At 54.0% G+C, this 6,247-nt stretch overlaps 1 protein-coding gene across 1 annotated transcript in view; it reads left to right on the top strand.

The window, feature by feature from the left end:
- The first annotated feature begins 3,639 nt into the window (after positions 1–3,639).
- PAIP2B (poly(A) binding protein interacting protein 2B) overlaps positions 3,640–6,247 on the top strand; it is a 36,245-nt gene continuing 33,637 nt past the window's right edge. Inside the window, exon 1 of the mRNA XM_035103684.3 lies at positions 3,640–4,034. The gene's annotated coding sequence lies outside the window, so the exon portion shown is untranslated. The remainder of the gene's footprint in view (positions 4,035–6,247) is intronic.

Here is a 6,247-nt window from a genome sequence, read left to right as displayed (position 1 = left end):
GCGCCGCCGCCCCTGTTTGCTGACTGGTGGAGCCTCCGTGGCCAGAGGCAATCTAACCCGGGGACCGGATGGCGTCATCTGCGGGAAAGGGGTCAGGATCGGCAGGGCTCTTCCTTATCTCACGTACGATAGGCTGCTGATGGACATGGGGCTTTAGAGTGTCGGACCTGGAAGAGACCAGGGTTCGAATCCCGCCGCACTCGGTCCCTGAAACGCCCAGCCACTTGGAGGTTTCAAGCAAGAGGTTGGATGGCCAACTGTCACGGGTCCTTTTGTTGAGATTTCTGCATGGCAGTGGGGTTGGACTAGATGGCCCTTGGGGGTCCCTTCCAATGCTGCTACAATTCTGTGGCAATTAACGCCCTGATTGAGGTTTCCTGCACGTGCGGTGAGTGTCTTAAATTTCGCTTGCTGTGGCTGATAGTTGTCTTTCAGCAACATCTGGAGGGTAAAATGCCCCCCCCCCACAACTGCACCAGGGAAAGCTCTTTAACAGAGACAGCTGAGGGACCCACTTCACAAGACACTGTGTGTTTGGCACCACCTTCCGCTTTCGGAAACAAAGCAAGCCATAAATTTGAGAGCCAGCAGCTGGCCACTAGCTTCAGGCAGCAATACCAGAGAATTGCTGTTTTCCAAGGGGCCTCTTTTGAAAGACTCACCTTGTATTATACAATACAGTATATCCCTACTTTTTCCCCTGGCAGGGACTCTTGGCAGCTTACAGTTAAAACAAGAGTGAAAAAAAAGGGGGGGAATCATTAAAAACAACTAAACATTAATGGAAGTGTGTGTGTGTGTTCGTGTGTCAAATTTATTTAAAAAATTAAATATAATAGTCATTGTCATAATAATAATTTATTACTTGTACCCCACCCATCTGACTGGGTTGCCCCAGATTACAGTAGAAAGAGCATGGCCCCAACCCTTTCATTAAAAGCAGTCAGTTCCCAAAATCTTGTTGGAACAAGAAGGTCTTAACCTGCCCGTCTAACCTCTTTAGGCAGGGAGTTCCAAAGTCTGGGAGTAGCCACTGAGAAGACCCCCCTCTTAATTAATTAACAAGATTCATAATATCCCATTTTACTGTCCCATTATCAGACACTTGTGCCTTACAACATGATCCAAAAAACAAAGTCAATACATGACCTTTTTTTTTAAATGACTTTCTTTGGAATTGCTTTACTGTACTTGTTTTGCCTGATTATGTTGTTGGTATTTGCCTGGAGAGCTTGTGTTGAAGAAGAATATTAGGGTAAAAAATCTTATAAATAAAATCGAGCAACCACCACATTGTTTCCTATAGCTGTTTGTTTATTCACTTTAATGCATGGCCTAGTCATTTAGGTATTCTGATTCATGACATTTAGGCATTACAGAATTTGCATTGAGCTACAGTATATGTAATGATGAGCGCCGCAACCCCAGAGTTGGTCACGACTGGACCTAATGGTCAGGAGTCCCTTTACCTTTATATGTAACCTGCCCCGGAACCTCATGCTAAAGGGTGAGCTCCAAATGCCTGTAAATAAACCAAGACGGGAACCTGTAGATAATGTAAGGACTCAGCTACGCAGCTGCAAATGAAACCTTTTAAGTGTGTTGTAAAATGCAACATAAAAATGAGATGGTAACAATGAGCTATAGCAAAGTCAATGTCTTTTCTTTTTTTAGCAATTTCACAGCATTTTTTAAATATATGTGTAGATTCCACCTAAGTCAGCAAACAAAGGAGAGCTAAATGGGGACAGTGGGAGTGCAGGCATATTTCTGCTAGCAGAAGGATGTTGGGCAGGAGGGAGGGGAGCGAGACAGGTCTTCTGAGACAGGACATGGCAACACTCTAAGGCGGGCTTCCAGCAACCGAGTCTCCAATATTAGTGGGAATCTCGGGAAATGGGTGTTTTAGATATCCCAGCCTTGGACCATTTATGGCCAGCATTTTGGTCCCAGAAAAATACAGCAGCCGAGACCAACATGCCTTGCAGCTGAACGTTCTCCAGCTGAAGTTTCCAAACACACCTCAAAGTGTGCAGCACATTAAAGTCATCCAAGCTTGATGTAACTCCTATATGGGAACCTTTGGCCCTCCAGAGGTGTGGGATAAATCTGCCTACTATAACTAACATGTATGAAGGAATTAAGTCCATAGGGGAAGCAGTCCTGCCAGGTAGGCCTAGGTCACATTCCTTCACCTTAGAAGGGCAACCAAATTCTTTGTTCTCCCACCATGTGAATGCTACCAGTCAGGTCTGAGCTGAATGCTCCAAGCTTCAACCGCATGGCTTAAACAAGCCATCTTTGTGTTTCTGTACAAATAATCTAGAGCAAGGGTGGCCAACTCCCAAGAAACTGCGATCTACTCACAGAGTTAAAGACTGGCAGTGATCTACCCCCTTTTGGGGGGTTCAGGTCAAAGTCGTTGAGCTTTTTTTAGGGAAGAGGGAAGCCCGTTTCTTGGGTGTTCAGGTCAAAGTTTTTGAGCTTTTTTTATTAGGAAGGAAAGCCCTGTTGTGTGGGGTTTAGGTCAAACTTGTTGAGCTTCTTTTAGGGAAGAGGGAAGGCCCGTTTTGGGGGGGGTGAAGGGCCAAAATGTTGAGTTTTTCTAGGGGAGCCCAAGTTGTTCAGCTTCTTTGGGAGGAGCCACTGATCTACCAGTGATCTACCACAGACGTCCAGTGATCTACTGGTAGATCACGATCTACCTGTTGGACGTGCCTGATCTACCGGTAGAGGCATTTGCCCTTTTGAAACCTAAGTTATACTGCCTGTGTTTTCTTGCTGCTGTATGAAAATCACGTTTCTTCAGGTCTGCCAAATTCACACAGACAGGTTGCAGTTTTAGCAGGTTTGTATGCTGTTTTTCCACCACGCTCCTCAAAGCTGATCATTGTGATCTGCCACAGTCATCCCACCAGGCACTGGAGTGGATCTCCAGAGCTCTTTCCCGGAGGAAGGACGGGATAAAAACTGAATAAACAAACTGCTGAACGATGAACAGCTTTTAGCTCTTCCTCGCCTTGAAATCTCCCTGTTGCAGTTGGTCATTACTGATATTCTGCAGTGGAGAAATACAAAAGTGTTTGCTCTGGCTTCTCTGCCCTCGCTGTCCCTTTTCCTTTTGTGACATGTGTCAGATGGTGAGGGATCAAGTACCGGTATTTGTTTGACTCAGGAATGGGGTTAAAACAACAACAGCCCCCCTTTAAATAAAAACTTATAAAGACAGCAGATGCAGGCAAAGGCACATGCCAGAAGGCCAGGCAGAACCGCCAGCCCCGCACTTGCTGCTTTTATTCCCCCCCCCCCAGTGGAGCCAGTGGATGCAGCAGCAAACGAAGAAGACATTGTTCTCTGTGCTCCCCCCCCCCCGCCGCTGCGTCCATGGTTGAGTCCGCAGATGCCTTCCCGGATTGAGTCCCAACTTTGAGCGGCAGGCTCTTCGCCCAATGCACGCCGGCGCCGCGCGTGGTTCGGACCGGCCGAGGGCCCAATCGCCGTCGCGCGCTGCCTCCCCACGTGGGGGACGCCTCCCGCCTGCCGCGTTTCGGAGCCGAGGCGGGGACGGGGGGAGGGCTTACGAGAAAAAGCCCTTGCCCAATCAGCGCTTGAGTGCTCGACGGGGGCCTCGCCGCCTTTGAGCGGAAAGCGAGCCAAAGCGAGGGTAGGCGGGTGGGAAACGCTACAGAGAGATGGACGGGGGCCGCTGGCCAATGAACGCCTAAAGGAAAGCAGGGAAGGCGCGACGTCGCGGAGAGCGACCAATGGGACCTCGGCTTGGCGGAGCGGCCGTCCCCTTATCCCGTCGCGGGCCGCCGAGCGTGCGCGCCCGAGCGCGAGGGCGTGGGCGGGGCGGAGGTGAGTGGCGGGCGGCTCGGCCAATGGCGGTGTGGAGGCCTCGCGCGCGGCGTGTCTGAGGGAGAGCGAGAAGAAGCGAGGGCCGGCGGAGGAGGCAGCAGCGGCGGCGACGGCTGTGGAAGCGGCCGAGGCAGGCGGGCAGCGCGCGGAGAGCGGCCCTGCGGGGCCCACGCCAGGTACGGCGAGGGGGGGGGGAATCTGTCCGGCACCCACCTCCGAGGCTCGGGCCTTCGAGGAACACCCTCCTCACCCCCGGGACCCGCGCTCGACCCCTCCCCGGGGGGATCCCACCTCGGACGGACGCGCACTAAGGGCCGGGTGCTCGCGGGCTGCCGGGGGCGATTTCAAAGGTTGAGGGGGGGGGCTCCTTTCTTTTCTCCTCCTCCTCCTTCTCTTGGAAGCGCTTCTCTGGGCGCGGAGGGGCTACTTTACCCGCCCCCCACCCTTTGGCCAGCTGACCTGTCAATCTTCACCTCTCCTCACCCGCCCCCCCCCCGACAAAAGCACCCCCCCGTCCTCTGCTGGGAACTCGGGAAAGCGGGCGGAGGGGTGGCGCCTCTCCACGCTGTCGTCCCGAAGCCCACCCGGAGCGGGCTCGCTTGTGGCTTCAGGACTTAGGAGCCAAGGTCCCTTAGGAACCCCCCCCCCATATAAAATATTTGAGGGGCGCCCCCCGGGTTGTCGTGCATTGCCATTCAAATAGTGCGCACGCGCGGCGTCTTGATCGATTATGCGGGACAGGTGTCCCACCCACCCCCAATATTTTATTCAAGTGGGGGCCCCGCTGCTTCGGGCGTCCCCCTCCCCGCCATTACTTCACCCACGCGCTTGGATGCAGAGAAAGACCCAGGGAGCTGCTCTGCCCACTAGGAATGCTGTCCGTGGGGAGAGGGCGGTTCAGGTCTGACCCATCCTTCTGCCGGATGGAGGGGACCCAGGGCTTGGACGTCCCCCAGCAGATGGCGGCCGGTCTTGGAGGAGCCTTCTGGGTCAGGGCTCCCGTTGCTGGGCTTGCGCTTCCCATCAGACGTTCAGCTGGAATACGGGAGCCATAAGGATAGGGTGGGAACCTCTCCCCCCAACCATTGCTCTCTTGTGTGTGATGGCAGCTCTTTGGGCATATGAAAGCACAAGCAGCTGGAAAGTAGCCCCCCCCCCCCACAAAATAAAAAATCCTCCAGCCACTTCTCTTGTAAACAATAACCACGGCAAAACTTTCTTTAAGCTAGCCTGGCTTTTGTTGTCGGCAGGAAAGTGCCTGGCTGGGAAGGAGTTTTCTCTACATGTTTTATGTTGCTTCATTGTGTCTCTTTAAGATGTTGTAATCGCCCCTTGCCCCGAGGGTTGGGCTCCGAGGGTGGGGCAGGGGAGCCGACCAAATAAACAGGTATTGGCCGCTTCCCTGGGGCAGGGGGAGACTCTGGCGGAGCCCAGGAGAGGTTGATGCCAGAGACTGCCTGCTCCTGTGACTCCAGCCCCGTCAGCGGGAGCGAGGACAAAGAGATGGGTCCCTGTCCCAAATTGCTGAGGCTCAGCTGAACTTGGCTCTGCCCCTTTGTTTGGGCAGAACTTGAGTTGAAAGTTTGGGGAAGCCTTGGCATGGGAGCCTGGGGTGCTCTGCAGCAGGGCTGGCCTGTAGCCTCTCTTCTGCCATAGGGTGGGTTGCTGCTGCTGCTGTTTGCCCTACTTTGCAGGAGGGACGGCAGGCACACCCCAGGCCTTCTCCAAGGAGGAGCCTCTCCTATCTGGCAGATGCAGGAGTTTTTTCTGCCTTGGGGTGCCTCGTCCAGTTTATCCAACCTGATTTTCAGCACTCCAGTTCTGCTTCTGGCCAGCCAATTTGCGGATTACATTGTTGCCTTTCCGCCTGCATTTTGCGCCCCCCCCCCAGCAGAGAAGAGGAGGGGCTCCTGAACACTGAGTTTGCAAAGGGCATCCCACCCGAAGGGACTAGTGGTTGCGCTCTGCTCCTGAAGCATGGCCACGCTTTCTCTTGTACCGTGTTTCCCCTTTTTTAATACATAGTCAAAAAGTAAGCCAGGGCAGGGTTTTTAAGCATTTGAGACATATAAGGCATACCCTGAAAATAAGCCATACTTCAGTGCCACGCGGAGCAAGACCACCAAGTGCCCCAGCCAGCTAGTGGGACCCAGCACGGCGGCCGCTACAGGAGGTGGAAGCCTGCCCGGTCGGGTCAGTGCCTGGAAGCGGCTGCGCAGCAGCCGATAAAGCGTGCAGCAGCCGCACGGAGCACCGAGGGCACAAGCCAGCAGGACCCAGCTCCTGCAATGCCGGCTGCGGCAGGAGGAGGAAGCCTGCCGGGTCAGGTCGGCGCCCGGAAGCGGCGGCGACTGCAGCGCTAACAAAGCGCGAAGCAGCGCCGCACGGA

This window comes from Zootoca vivipara, chromosome Z1, assembly GCF_965207765.1.
Source record: "Zootoca vivipara chromosome Z1, rZooViv2.hap1.1, whole genome shotgun sequence".
NCBI classification, from domain to species: domain Eukaryota; kingdom Metazoa; phylum Chordata; class Lepidosauria; order Squamata; family Lacertidae; genus Zootoca; species Zootoca vivipara.
This window is presented reverse-complemented; position numbering and strand designations above follow the sequence as displayed.